This window comes from Macaca nemestrina, chromosome 11 (genome assembly GCF_043159975.1).
Source record: "Macaca nemestrina isolate mMacNem1 chromosome 11, mMacNem.hap1, whole genome shotgun sequence".
Taxonomy (NCBI): Eukaryota; Metazoa; Chordata; class Mammalia; order Primates; family Cercopithecidae; genus Macaca; species Macaca nemestrina.
In genome coordinates this window covers 46,194,475-46,210,588 of record NC_092135.1, presented here as the reverse complement: position 1 = coordinate 46,210,588, position 16,114 = coordinate 46,194,475, and the positions used below count along the sequence as shown (strand labels likewise).

The window sequence follows — 16,114 nt, the reverse complement described above, 5'->3', positions numbered from 1 at the left end:
CCTTCCAGCTACACAGGCTCCTGCTATGCTTTTCTGGCTAGAATGTGCTTTCTTTCCTTCTTGACTCAGTTAACTGATATTCTACTGGCAATTAACGATAAGATAGTTTGGTTTATTGCGATATTGGCTTGTGAATGAAGTGCTTTGGGGGTACAGAGGTGTCCCTCCATCTTAGTTACCAGCAATAGAAGCCAAATTGTAATTTCAGCAGAAAATACATTTATTAAAGGATAGGAAGCACCTCACAGAATTCTTCAGGATGCTATAGAAACAGCTTTGGAAGTTACCCAACCAGGAAAGGAGCGTGCAGCATGCAATGCTACTGTCTGGAAGCTGCAAGATATATGTTGCCACTATAATAACTTTTCTGTTATATTTGGAAACTGGAAGTAGCTGCTACTGCTGCTTCAGAAATGAAGACTCCAGAAATGGAGTCTGTAGTCTACGTTTTTTTCATGTCTCTAATTTTTGTTTCAAAGTCTGTGGTGAGTATGCCTGATTGGCAGTCCTGTTTATGGACTTATGCCCAATGTGTAAGACAGGCTGGGAGAGTAAGTAGTAGGCATTTTAAGCTTGTAAGATAGAAAATATCTCTGATTCAGAATGTAGGGTACTCCCTAAACCCAGAAAGAGAGCTCTAATACTAATTATCCAAGAATAACAAATATCCGCTAGCTGAGGAATACAGACAGAATTGAGAAAAACTTTTCAAGGAAGGTAATATTTTAGTTGTGTCTAGGTTTTTTTTTTTTTTCCTACTTTTTGTTAAGCAAGACTTTGTCAAGCAAAGTCTTGATGATAGGGAGGCCACTGCAGGAAAAGAAGAGAGAATAGCATTGGTTCTTAAGCAGCTTTGGAATCAAATGAAGAGCTTTATAAAAAACAATCCCCATGGCCAGTGCAATGGCTCATGTCTGTAATCCCAGCACTTTGGGAGGCCAAGGCGGGTGGATCGTATGTCAGGAGTTTGAGACGAGCCTAGACAACATGATGAAACGCTGTCTCTACTAAAAAATACAAAAAATTAGCTGGGCGTGGTGATGGGCACCTGTAATCCCAGCTACTTGGGAAGCTGAGGTGGGAGAATTGCTTGAACCTGGGAGGCGGAGGTTATAGTGAGCTGAGATCGTGCCACTGCACTCTAGCCTGGGCAACAAGAGTGAAACTCCATCTTAAAAAAAAAAAACAAAAAAACCCCGAAACGTAGTCACTTATTTTATAGGTGTGGAGTGGGTCCCTGATATCTCTGATATCTCATATTACTATCAGGATATTCTGTGACAATCATTTGGTTAAGTATCTGTGAAAGCACAAGCACTGACACATAAAATAGATGGTCTGCTTAAGAGAAAGCAGTAAGTATAAGTGGCGCTCAGGGAGATCAGAGATGAGGCAAGAAAGCAAACTATGGCAAATATAAAAGGTTATGATTGACTTCCTGAAGCATTTAAAGTGTATTTTACAGGCCCTCAGACATTTTTGAGAATGGAGATCACACATAAGAGAAACTTGTTAACTCTGCATGTGGGTAAAACATAACATGACACTTCAGTGAACAAAATAGGAAACGACTAGATATCAGTTATTAAAACAAAACAAAATACCCAAGGAAATGGAATAAAACTGAGCCTTTTATATATCTTGTATGCAGGTACCTGAAGGCTTAATCAAGCAATAGATCCAGAAGGTCAGTCCTTCATTTTTTCAGGTAAATTAGAATACAGCATTAGTAGTCAGTGAACATTTGGACAGAATAGAGGGTTGCAGGAGCAAAGAAGAACTCTTAAAGTTCCAAACAACTTTAGACAAAGTTCTTTAAAGAAAGTTCTTTAGGCCAGGCAAGGTGGCTCATTCCTGTAATCCCAGCACTTTGGGAGGCTGGATCACATGAGGCAGGTGGATCACATGAGGCCAGGAGTTCAAGGCCATTCTGACCAACATGGAGAAATCCTGTCTCTACTAAAAATACAGAAATTAGCCAGGTGTGGTTGGTGCATGCCTGGAATCCCAGCTACTCAGGAGCCTGAGGCAGAAGAATCACTTGAACCCGGGAGGCAGAGGTTGCAGAGAGCCAGATCATGCCACTGCACTCCAGCCTGGGTGACAGAGCAAGACTCTGTTTCCAAAAAAAAAAAAAAAAAAAGAAAAAGTTCTTTAAACAGAGGACAAAACAAAGCCCACCTTCTGCCGGGAGGTTCTGGGAAGAAACTGCTAGAGAAGAAAAAGGGCCTGGCGTGGCCCGGCATATCCTCGGTTAACTGGGGGACCATCAAGGATGGGGAAAGGAGAAAGTTTCCCCATCCTTGCTTTGTCACACTGGGTTTGGAGGCAGTAGCATGACTACAACTGAGATTAGCTGTAACCCAGAATTGCTTATTCTCTTTCCTTGTATATGACCTACAGAATGCCATGTATATAAACAGGTGTACTTATGTTAGGTTGTGCCTATTCATACATGTTGGCACTAAGTCTATACATACAATATTGATATATGAGGATGTTGTAATTTATTGACATGCAGTGTACAAAGTGGTTTATGGCATGATGCCGATTTCTAGAGCTACAAGTAATATATTAAAAAATTATAAATGACACAGTAATAAAGTTCCTTCTGAGAAGAAGAAGAGAGGTTTATGGGATAATGTCCAAAAGGTAATAGCCCAGACTCACTTCTGGAATGGATGCAGAGTGAGGAGCTCCCCAGTGAAACAACCATAACTGGTAAAATATTTATAAAAATACAATCATTTAAAATCTCTGAAAATTGTCTCAAGGGCACACAGCCAACGAGGAAACATTTATGCAAGACAATTTCTTAACTCTTGGGAAGAACAATGAGAATCACTGGCACTTGAGTCACAACCCACTCCCTTCCTCACTCCCACTCACCAGCTCAGCAGGACAGAGGCTCCACTACAGGCAGGTGTGGTCAAGATTACAGGGCTCCCCTTCTCCCCACCTCCCAGCCAAGGGCTCTGATATCTTCCACAGAGAGGCAAGCCATCAACATTTCTCATGACCCCAGCTATGTATTGCAGGTGTAAAATTCCACTCAAGTACAGTTGAGAGGCCAGGGGTTCCCTTTCTGCACCAAGACCTTATCTGTAGAGCAAAAGTTCTTCTACTCCAGGTGAGGTAGACTAAGAACACTGGAGCTTAAAGCATCCATGCCCCAGCTCACCCTTAGGGCACAGGTTCCATGCTGGGAGAAGCAAGTCAAGAGATTAGAGGCTACTCCTCTGCACACTGCTCTGCTCATAAAACAGGTTTACCACTGCATGAAAAGTGGGCTGCTGTTCCTAACCGCTAGTAGTTCCAAGATTTTGCCCAGGGGGAGGAGAATGTCATAAGAACAGAGAACTCCAAAGCTCTCCCCAAGAGAACTGACTTTATTGAGAATAGAGTGTGGGAGAGTTCAAGCCCAAGAGTGCTTGAACAATGAAGATTTTGATGGTAAGCAAGAGGAGGCTAGTATCTCCATGAGAGAAATAAGCTAAGTAGTAGGTCATTTCAGTGAATAATAGGAAATGACTGGATATCAGTTATTAAACAAAACAGAAAAACACGCCCAAGAACATGAAGGTATTTGCCAGAGAGAATCAAAGAGACAGCTAAGAACAATCCTCCTGGCTTCAGAATAAACTTCAAAGAATGGCCTCAAAATTAGTTCAGTATAGGGGACAGAATTTAATTGGAACAGACTGTAGAGCAATTTGTTCCCTGGGGTATTATTGGAAACAACAGAGCATTACCCCAGCAATTACTAGAGCTTAACGGGTAGGTATGATACCAATAGAAGCAAACAGCATAACAGATCAGGGAAAGAGACAGTCAAAGGGAGTCTGTCATAGCTACTGTCATCCCAGGAGGACTACATGCATGGGAAACACTTGTGTTCTGAAGAGAAACATCAGAAGCTTCACATAGGTGGTGAATAGACTTTGTTAAAATAGTCCAGGAAAGTCATTAAATGAATAAAGAGGCCAACAACAATGAGTACGGAGGGCTAATATTCAGAATTGCTACAATATGCTATCTAGAAAGTCCAGTTTTCAATAAAATATTATAAGATATGCAAAGAGGCCAGACACGGTAACTCATGCCTATAAATCCCAGCACATTGGGAGGCTGAGGTGGGCAGATCACTTGAAGTCAGGAGTTCCAGACCAGCCTGGCCAACATGGTGAAACCCTGTTTCTACTAAAAGTACAAAAAATAAAAATAATTAGTCGGGCGTGGTGGCAGGTGCCTGTAATCCCAGCTATTTGGGAGGCTGAGGCACAAGAATTGCTTGAACCCGGGATGTGGAGGTTGCAGTGAGCCGAGACTGTGCAGCTGTACTCCAGTCCAGCCTGGGTGACAGAGCGAGACTCCATCTCCAAAAAAAAAAAAGAGAGAGAGAGAGAGACATGCAAAGAAACAAGAAAGTTCAGCTCATACACAGGAAAAAAATAGTGAACACAAACTGCCTGTGAGAGGACCCAGATTTCAGACTAAACAAAGATTTTAAAGGAGTCATTATAAATATGATATATTTGAAGAACTAAAGCAAACTATGCTTAAAGAACAAAAGGAAAGTATGATTATAAAATTTTAACAGATATATAATATTAATAAAGAGACCGAAATTATAAAAAAAAAATCGGGCAATTGTGGCTGGCCAGGTGTGGTGCGTGGGTTTGTGGCCTGTGTTTTGCAATGCAAGTGGGTGGCCTGGCTTCTCTCCTCCCCTGCCTCCATCTGGATCACGAGTGCCAGTGCTTCAGCATTAGAGAAAGAGATTGGCCCAGAACGGTTTCCAGTCAATGAGCACTATTTTGGGTTAGTCAATTTTGGGAATACCTGCAATGGGCACTTTTGGGTTAGTCAATTTGGGGAATATGTGCAATTTTGGGAATTCAGTACTTCATGCGCTTTATTTTTGTCATCCATTTCAGGAAAAAGTTCTAGCATACAAGACAACCTAGGAAGAAGGAAAATTTTAATGTGCTCAGCAACTTTCTTCCACAGTGTAGCCACACAGAAGGAAAAGGTTGAAGTAATATCTCCCGAGAAGTTCAAAACAAGATTACAGAAAGAAAATGAGCTTTTCCGCATGCAACAAGATGCCCATGGGTTCTTAAATTACCTACTAAATACAATTGCTGATATTTTATAAGAAGAGAGAAGGCAGGATAAACAAAATGGTCACTTACCAAATGGTAATATTGATACAGAAAATAACAACAGCACACCAGACCCAATGTAGTGCATGAAATTTTTCAGAAAACATTAACTAATGAAACCAGATGTATTACTTGTGAAACTATAGGAGCAAAGATGAAGATTTTAAAGAACTTCCTGTAATGTAGAACAAAATACATCAGTTATTCACTGTTTAAGGGTTTTTAGCAACACAGAAACTCTATGAAGTGAATACAAACATTACTGTGAAGAATGTTGTAGCAAACAGGAAGCACATGAATGAAAGTTTAAAAACCACCCATGATTATAGCTCTACATCTGAAAAGATTTAAATATATGGATTAAATTCACGGATGTATGAAACTTTCTTACTAGGTAGTTTTTCGTTTGGAACTTTGTCTGTGTAACACTTCAGAGGATGCAACCAATCCAGACAGAATGCATGACCTTGTTGCTATTATGATTCACTGTGGAAGTGGCCACAGGTGAGGCCATTATATTGTAATAGTTAAGAATCAAGATTTCTGCTTGTCCTTTGATGACACTGTAGAAAAAAATGAATGTACAAATTACTGAAGAATTCTATGTATTGACCCCAGATATCGCAAAGAACTCCGAGTCTGGTTACATTCTGTTCTATTAGTCTCAGAACTGAGTGGAGACCGTGAGCAGGACATACTTTCTGCCTTATTTCTCCTCTGGTTATTTTGGAGAGAATCAATCACTAATTTTTCAAGAAAATAGAAATGCAGGAAGGTCAAAAGCCACTAATACTCTTCGCACACAATAAAGCAAAGGATTTTGATGATATGGATTTTGAAAAAAGAGAAAGGTGGAAATTCTGGATGGAAATAAATATATAATATAATTAAGTAAGAAATTCACTAGAGGGGCACAGTCATAGATTTCAGTTGGCAGAATAAAGAATCAGTGAACACGATGATAGATTGATAGAGATTATGTAATGAAAACACAGAGAAAAGAGAATGTAGTAAACAACAGAGCCTCAGAGAAATATGGGACACCACTAAACACAGCAGCATATGCATAAGGGGGTACCAGAAGGAGATGAGAGAAAGAAACAAAATAATACTCAAAGAAAGAATGGCTGGAAACTTCCAAAATTTGATGAAAATTCATTAATTGACCTATTGAAGAAGCTCAACAAATTCCTAGTAGGATGAGGACAGAGAAAATCATACTCAGACACATCAAAGTGAAAATGTTCAAGGGAGAGAAAATTTTGAATGCAGTAAGAGAAAAATACTTCCTCACATACAAGGGAAGCTCAAAAAGATCAGTGGCTGACTTCTCATCAGAAACAATGGAGACCAGAAGGCAGTGGGATGATATAAACAAAGTGCTGACGGGAAAACAAAACCCCAAAACTTGTTACTTAAAAATTTTAATTCTGGGCTGGACATGGTGGCTCACGTCTGTAATCCCAACACGTTGGGAGGCCGAGGTGTGTGGATCACTGGAGGCCAGGAGTTCAAGACCAGCTTGGGCAACATAGTGAAACCCTGTCTCTACTAAAAATACAGAAAAATCATCTGGGTCTGGTGGTATGTGGCTGTAATATCAGCTACCTTGGAGGCTGAAGCACGAGAATCCCTTGAACCCAGGAGGTGGAGGTTGCAGTGAGCCGAGATCACACTGCTGCACTCCAGCCTGGGTGATGGAGACAGCTGTATCTAAAAAAAAAAAAAAAAAAAATTCATTCTGGCAAAACTCTATTTCAAAAAGGAAGGTGAAATAAGTATGTTCCCAAGGAAACTGAAACTGAGAAAATTTATTGATAACACATCTATCTACATTATAAGAAACACTAAAGAAACTTCTTCAAGAATCCAGTTGATAATTTGACATCAAGAAAATGAAAAGGGGCAGCACAAGTAAAAGTAATTATAAAAGATACAACGAATGCATACTTCGTCTCCTTCTTTCCTTGACTGAAAAAGAAATTGTACAAAACAATATTGTAGGATAAAGTACTGTTGGGCCTATCACATATATAAATATATTTGACAAGAATAACATAAAGGAGCACAGAATAAGCATGTGACAAAATATAACACCTCTTCATGTTAAAAATATTCAACAAACAAGAAGTAGAAGAGCACTTTCTCACCCATTAAAGGGCAGTTATGGAAAATCCACAGTTCATATCATACTTAATGGTGAATGAATGCATGTTTCCCCCCCAGATCAGGAACAAAAAATATCTAGTCTTGCCACTTCTATTCAACATTATGCTGGAAGTTCTAGCCAAAGAAACTAGACAAGAAAATGAAATAAAAGGCACACAGATTGGGAAAGAGTAAGATAGAGGTAAGACTACCTCTATTTAAGATGATATGATCTTTTTTAAAAGAATTTTTGTAGGTACATAGTAGGTGTATATATTTACGGGGTACATGAGATGTTTTGATACAGACATGCAATGTGAAATAAGCCCATCATGGAGACTGGGGTATCCATCCCCTCAGGCATTTATCCTTTGAGATATAAACCATTACATTCTTTAAGTTTAAAATATACAATTAAGTTATTATTAACTGTAGTCACTCTATTGTGACTATAGATTTTATTCATTCTTTATAGTTTTTGTACCCATTAGCCATCCCCACCTCTCCCCCAATCCCCCTACTACCCTTCCCAGCCTCTGACAACCATAGCCTCCCAGGTAGTTGGGACTACAGACATGTGCCACTATGCCTGGCTTTTTTTTTTGTTTGTTTGTTTTTGTTTTGTGAGGCAAAGTTTCACTATGTTGCCCAGGCTGGTCTCGAACTCCTGGGCTCAAGTGATCTGCCTGACCTCAGCTTCTCAAAGTGTTGGGATTAGAGTCATGAGCCACACTGTACCTGGCCAATTGTTTTGTTTGATTCCGCAAATGAGTGAGAGCATGCATTGTTTGTCTCTCTGCGCCTGGCTTATTTCACTTAGCATAATGGTAGCTCTATTTTTAGTTTTTAAAGGAACCTCTAGACTGTTGTACATAGTGGCTGTACTAACTTGCACTCCCACCAACATTGTAGGAGGGTTCCCTTTTTTCCACATCCTAACTAGCATTTGTTATTGCCTATCTTTGGATATAAGCCATTTTAATTGGGGTGAGAGGATATCTCATTGTAGTCTTGATTTGCATTTCTGATGATTGATAGAGCACGCTTTCATATACCTGTTTGCTATTTGTATGTCTTCTTTTGAGAAATGTCTATTCAATCAAATCTTTTGCCCATTTTTAAATTGGATTGTTAGATTTTTGTCCTGTAAAGTTTCTGAGCTCCTTACATATTCTGGTTATTGATCCTTTGTCAGATAGGTAGTTTGCAAATATTTTCTCCCATTCTGTTTGTTGTCTCTTCACTTTCTTGACTGTTTCCTTTGCTGTGCAGAAGCTTTTTAACTTAATGTGATCCCATTTGTCCATTTTTGCTATGGCTGCCTGTGCTCATGGAATGTTGCTCAAGAAATAGTTGCCCAGATCAATGTCTTAGAGAGCTGCTCCAATGTTTTCTTGTAGTAATTTCATAGTTTGAGGTCTTAGGTGTAAGTCTTTAATGTATTTTGATTCGGTTTTTGTTTATGGTGAGAGATGGGGGTCTAGTTTCATTCTTTGCATATGAATATCGAGTTTTCCCAGCACCAATTATTGAAAAGACTATCTCTTCCCCCAGCGTATGCTTCTGGTACTTTTGTCAAAAATGAGTTCACTGTATGTGTATGGATTTGTTTCTAGGTTTTTCAATTCTGTTCCATTGGTCTGTGTGTCTGTTTTTATGCCAATACCATGCTGTTTTGGTGTTTACATATATAAATCTGTAGTATATTTGAAGTCAGGTAATGTGATTTCTCCAGTTTTGTTCTTTTGCTTAGAACAGCTTTGGTTATTTTGGATTTTTTGTGATTCCATATAAATTTTAGGATTGTTTTTTCTATTTCTGTGAAGGATGTCACTGGTATTTTGATAGGCATTACACTGATTTTATACATAAGAAAGCCAAAGGAATGTTCTAAAAATCTACAAAAATTAACAAGTTCAGCAAGATTGCAGGATACAAGATCAATATACAAAAATCAATCATTTTCTTTTGGCATTGACTCAGTGTTAAAAAAAATTGGTTATTTTCTCTAAACTGGCAATGAATAATCTGAAATGAAATAATAAAACAATTCCATCTAAAATTGTATTAAAAATTAAAATATTTGTGAATAAATTTAACAAAGGAAGAGTAAAATTACATTTTAAAAACTACAAAATATCAGTGAAAGAAATTAAAGACTTAAGTGAATACAAAGACATCTCACGTTCATGGATCTCAGCTCTACTGTTGTTAAGATGATAAAATTCTCCAAATTGATGTACTGATTCAATGTAATCTCTATCAAAATCCCAGCTGACTTCATTGCTAAAATTGGTAAGTTGATCTTAAAATTCACATGGAAATTGATGGAACGTAGAATAGCCCAAACACACCATTATAAAAAACAGGAACAAAATTGGAGGACTCTTACTTCCTTATTTCAAACATATCAAAGCTACAGTGATTAAGATAGTGTGGTACCTACAAAAAGATAGATACGTACAGATCAAGGAAATAGACATGACAGATAAATAACAGCATGTATTGACAAAGATATGGAGAAACTGAAACCCTCATACACTCTTGGTAGGACTGTAAATGGTGCAGCTGTTTTGGAAAACAGCCTAACAGTCTCTCAAATGTTAAACATAAAGTTAACATATGAGTCAGTAATTCTATGCCTAGATATATAACAAAGAGCAATGAAAATATATATTTACATAAAAACTTGTACACAAATATTTATAGTATTATTATTCACAATAGCTAAAAAGTAGAAACAACTCAAATATTCATCAATAGATGAATAAAATAAAAGGTGGTATATTCATAACTGAAATATTATTTGGTAATAGAAAAGAAAAAATTACTGATACATGCTACAATACTGATGAACATTAAAAATACTGTACTAAGTAAAAGAAGGAAATGAAAAAATAATGAGCAGGGAAGAGCCTGGCGTGGTCACACTGAAAACATACAGTCATTAGGCTTAGTATTGATAAGCCAAGAGAAGGTCAGTAAAGGTATGAGGAGATTGATAATTTGTATTCAGATCTGTTTCATCTAGAAGGATAAAGAGTCATGGCAGTGTAACAGTGAATTCGATCAGATGCCCAGTACTTTAAACTGCTCTAGTTCCCCTTTTTTATTCTGAAGTTCCTAAAACCTGTTAAAAGCCAGGAATCTCATTATTAAGAATCAGGAAGAAGTTGAATCCCTGAATAGACCAATAACAGTGTCTGAAATTGAGGCAATAATTAATAGCCTACCAACCAAAAAAAAGTCCAGGACCAGAGAGATTCACAGCCAAATTCTACCAGAGGTACAAGGAGGAGCTGGTACTGTTCCTTCTGAAATTATTCCAATCAATAGAAAAAGAGGGAATCCTCCCTAATTCATTTTATGAGGCCAACATCATCCTGATACCAAAGCCTGGCAGAGACACAAGAAAAAAAGAGAATTTTAGACCAATATACCTGAAGAACATCGATGCAAAAATCCTCAATAAAATACTGGGAAACTGAATCCAGCAGCACATCAAAAAGTTTATCCACCATGATCAAGTGGCCTTCATTCCTGGGATGCAAGGCTAGTTCAACATATGCAAATCAATCAACGTAATCCAGCATATAAACAGACCCAAGACAAAAACCACATGATTATCTCAATAGATGCAGAAAAGGCCTTTGACAAAATTCAACAGCCTTTCATGCTAAAAACTCTCAATAACTTCGGTATTGATGGAACGTATCTTAAAATAATAAGAGCTATTTATGAGAAACCCACAGCGAATATCATACTGAATGGGCAAAAACTGGAAGCATTCCCCTTCAAAACTGGCACAAGACAGGGATGCCCTCTATCACCACTCCTATTCAACATAGTGTTGGAAGTTCTGGCCAGGGCAATCAGGCAAGAAAAAGAAATAAAGGGTATTCAATTAGGAAAAGAGGAAGTTAAATTGTCCCTGTTTGCAGATGACATGATTGTATATTTAGAAAACCCCATCGTCTCAGCCCAAAATCTCCTTAAGCTGACAAGCAACTTCAGCAAAGTCTCAGGATACAAAATCAATGTGCAAAAGTCACTAGCATTCTTATACACCAATAACAAACAGAGAGTCAAATCATGAGTGAACTCCCATTCACCATTGCTTCAAAGAGAATAACATACCTAGGACTCCAACTTATAAGGGATGTGAAGGACCTCTTCAAGGAGAACTACAAACCACTGCTCAATGAAGTAAAAGAGGACACAAACAAATGGAAGAACATTCCATGCTCATGGATAAGAAGAATCAATATCATGAAAATGGCCATACTGCCCAAGGTAATTTACAGATTCAATGCCATCCCCATCAAGCTACCAATGACTTTCTTCACCGAATTGGAAAAAACTACTTTAAAGTTCATATGGAACCAAAAAAGAGCCCGCATTGCCATGACAATCCTAAGCCAAAAGAACAAAGCTGGAGGCATCATGCTACCTGACTTCAAACTATACTACAAGGTTACAGTAACCAAAATAGCATGGTACTGGTACCAAAACAGATATAGACCAATGGAACAGAACAGAGCCCTCAGAAATAATACCACACATCTACAACCATCTGATCTTTGACAAACCTGACAAAAACAAGAAATGGGGAAAGGATTCCCTATTTAATAAATGGTGCTGGGAAAACTGGCTAGCCATATGTAGAAAGCTGAAACTGGATCCCTTCCTTACGCCTTATACAAAAAGTAATTCAAGATGGATTAAAGACTTAAATATTAGACCGAAAACCATAAAAACCCTAGAAGAAAACCTAGGCAATACCATTCAGGACATAGGCATGGGCAAGGACTCATATCTAAAACACGAAAAGCAATGGCAACAAAAGACAAAATTGACAAATGGGATCTAATTAAACTAAAGAGTTTCTGCACAGCAAAAGAAACTACCATCAGAATGGACAGGCAACCTACAGAATGGGAGAAAAGTTTTGCAATCTACTCATCTGACAAACGGCTAATATCCAGAATCTACAAAGAACTCAGACAAATTTACAAGAAAAAAGCAAACAACCCCATCAAAAAGTGGGCAAAGGATATGAACAGACACTTCTCGAAAGAAGACATTTATGCAGCCAACAGACACATGAAAAAATGCTCATCATCTCTGGCCATCAGAGAAATGCAAATCAAAACCACAATGAGATACCATCTCACACAGTTAGAATGGCGATCATTAAAAAGTCAGCAAACAATAGGTGCTGGAGAGGATGTGGAGAAATAGGAACACTTTTACACTGTTGGTGGGACTGTAAACTAGTTCAACCCTCGTGGAAGACAGTGTGGTGATTCCTCAAGGATCTAGAACTAAAAATGCCATTTGACCCAGTGATCCCATTACTGGGTATATACCCAAAGGATTCTAAATCATGCTGCTATAAAGACACATGCATAGGTATGTTTATTGCGGCACTATTCACAATAGCAAAGACTTGGGACCAACCCAAATGTCTATCAATGATAGACTGGATTACGAAAATGCAACACATATACATCATGGAATATTATGCAGTCATAAAAAAGGATGAGTTCATGTCCTTTGTAGGGACATGGATGAAGCTGGAAACCATCATTCTCAGCAAATTATCGCAAGGACAAAAAACCGAACACCGCATGTTCTCACTCATCGATGGGAATTGAACAATGAGAACACTTGGACACAGCAAGGGGAACATCACACACCGGGGCCTGTGGTGGGGTGAGCAGAGTGGAGAGTGATAGCATTAGGAGATATAACTAATGTAAATGATGAGTTAATGGGTGCAGCACACCAACATGGCACATGTGTATATATGTAACAAACCTGCACATTGTGCATATGTACCCTAGGACTTAAATGTGTGTGTTTGTGTGTGTGTGTGTGTGTATATACACATAAAACTAAAAAACTAAAAAAAAGAAATATATCTTTCCCAAGAGAATGATTTAAGTTTGATTTAATGATTATTGTTTCTTAGATTTAAAAAAAGCAGCTAAGTTTTCCATTCATTTAAAAAGTAATACATGATTTTTGGCTGGGTGCAGTGACTCATGCCTATAATCCCAGGACTTTGGCAGGCTGAGGCAGGTGTGTCACCTGAGGTCAGGTGTTCAAGATCAGCCTGGCCAACATGGCAAAACACCGTCTCTACTAAAAATACAAAAAAATTAGCTGGATGTGGTGGTGGGCACCTGTAATCCCAGCTACTTGGGAAGCTGAGGCAGGATAATTGCTTGAGCTCAGGAGGTAGAGGTTGCAGTGAGCTGAGACTGTGCTACTGCACTCCAGCCTGGATGACACAGTGAGACTCTATCTCAAAAAAAAAAAAAAAAAAAAAAAAGTAATACATGATTTTTATAGGATTATTAAAGAATACAAATAAGTGTAAGAATGAAAACAGACCTATTATTTAAAACCAAATAACTATTAAACTGTTGCTATTTTTGCATATCTTTCTCAGACTTTTTTTCTACTTTCATTTTTTGCAAAGTAGTGATAATACTAAATTTCGTACATTTTTAAAAAGAAAGTCCACATTTAAGCAAATTATTTGAAAAAATTATGTAAAATAACAAGACATTATTGCATCGTAATTTTTTCATTACCATTCACTATTGTTTATCATTTAGGTTGTTTCCAAATTTAGTTAAAAATACTGTTGTAAAGTTTCCTGTGGATAATGCTTTTTCTATGCTTCCTTAAAACAGATTTTTAGACACTGGGTGAAAGGATAACAACATCTTTAGGTATGGTATACATACATAGATCAGTTGTTTACCAAGAGTTGTACTAATTTATACCTACCCACAGTGTAAGAAAATACCTGTTTCTGGACATTTTCACAAACATGTCATGTTACCCTCACGAGCACTATTGTCTTAGCAAATCTCTAGAACATGAATCTGAAATTCCACTCATAACCTATATTGAAAGAAGAAATTATAAGTTTCATAAAAGCAGAAATTGTTAATATTTGCTATAAAGACTTTGCATAGCTTTATGAGATAAATGTACTATACATTAAATAAGAGTAAAGTTAATTTTACTTATTGTGTAAAAGAATGAGTTTGTATCAGCTTGATTCAAATCAAAAAACTATTTTGGCCATTTCTGCTATTAGCAAGGCACTGTAATGAATTTTAGGAAATATGAAGGATTATAGGAAGCTTATAGTTTGTTTGGGAAGTTGTTAGCACAAAAGTAGTTCAATAACCATATGAGATTTAAACAAATAGTTTCAGAAAACAGCAGAAGAGTTGTTCAGGGTCTGCACAAAATTATTTGTCAAAGATATAATACAGAAAAATGAAGCCTCTGGAAATTCAGATGCGAGAGATCATTTCAGATTAGGATAAGATTTATTAATTACAGAACTTACTAAACATATAGAAAATATAGAAAAGTCTTGGTCTTTAATTATTCAAAAGTCTTTGAACCATAAGCATCAGCCTTTAAAAAATTCTGTTTAGTGTTTATAACATTTAATCATTTCATTTTTAGATTACTGTTTTTTTTTCCTTTTTATTATTTCTACTTCAAGACCTACTTCTAACAAAGTATCTTGTAATAGATTACACTAAACAAACCCCTGCTTTGAGTAGTTACTTGCACCTATGGTTCACCTAGTCTAATTATCGGGGCTTTTTTCCCTTGGTATGTATTTTTTTTTGGAGCATCTATTATAATATAATGGTGAATCAATTGGCGCTAGGTTCTTTTGTTTCATATCTATGACATAGCAAAATATCCTTCTTGGATAGTAGAATATTATTCATGCTAAATAAATGTCACTATCAACACTGGCAGCCCACTTTAGTCAATGCTATGAATGAATTTCCATCTTATTACTGTGAAGAAATAACTTTTTTAAAGGTCTGAAGTTTATACACATGCACACACCAACATAACACACACTTTTATGGTACTTAAAAAATGCCATAGTTGATGAGTTATTTGAGATGAGAAAGCATTTATAATAAACTTGAAAAGCTTCAGAATCTTGCTATTCAGAAATTCACCGTTTGTGCTATAGATTGAATGTGTCCTCCAGAGTTCATGCGTTGCAAACATAATCCCCAATGCAACAACGTTGAGAAGTGGGAGTTTCAAGAGGTGATTAGGTTATGAGGGCTCTGCCCTCATAAATGAATTAATGTGGTTATCATAGGACTGGGTTCATTATTGTGAGAGTGAGTTTGTTAATAAAAGTGAGTTTGACCCTCTCTTGTTCTATCTTATACACGTGCTCTATTGCTCTTCTGCTTTTGGCCATTGGGATGATATGGCAAGTGGGTCCTCAACAGACGTAGGCCCCTTGACCTTGGACTTCCCAGTCTGCAGGACCATAAGAAATACATTTTTCTTTATAAATTATGCAATCTGTGGTATTCTGTTATAGCAACACAAAATGGACTAAGACAATTCCCATATTCGGAAGACTGAAGGCAAAACAGGAGAGAGGTCCTATTACCTGAATATTCTTTACGCAATCAAAAGTTCTAACAACATAAAAAACTGACTGATACATGCATCACTCACTAATTGGGCCCTTCTCAAATATCCTTCCCTACTCAACACTAAAGAGCCTGTTCTTACTCTTCATGACAAAAGTTTTGTTGGTCAGTCTTTCTCTCATCATTGGATGGTGTAAACATGTCTGTTCTTTTGGGATGCTATCTATGCCTATAAAAATATGCAAATTTACTCAAAGTCAATATTGGGAAAGATGTGGGATTTCATGGAGTTAATGAAAATTATATTTGAACACTACTCACATCACAAAGCCAGTAAGAGCAGTTGAATAG

At 37.4% G+C, this 16,114-nt stretch overlaps 1 protein-coding gene and 1 pseudogene across 19 annotated transcripts in view; one reads left to right on the top strand and one right to left on the bottom strand.

The window, feature by feature from the left end:
- The window catches only part of LOC105492700 (methyl-CpG binding domain protein 5), a 512,463-nt gene that overhangs the window by 213,886 nt on the left and 282,463 nt on the right, over nucleotides 1-16,114 (bottom strand). The gene's annotated exons all lie outside the window — the stretch shown is intronic.
- On the top strand, nucleotides 2,545-5,839 carry LOC105492699 (ubiquitin carboxyl-terminal hydrolase 12-like; annotated as a pseudogene).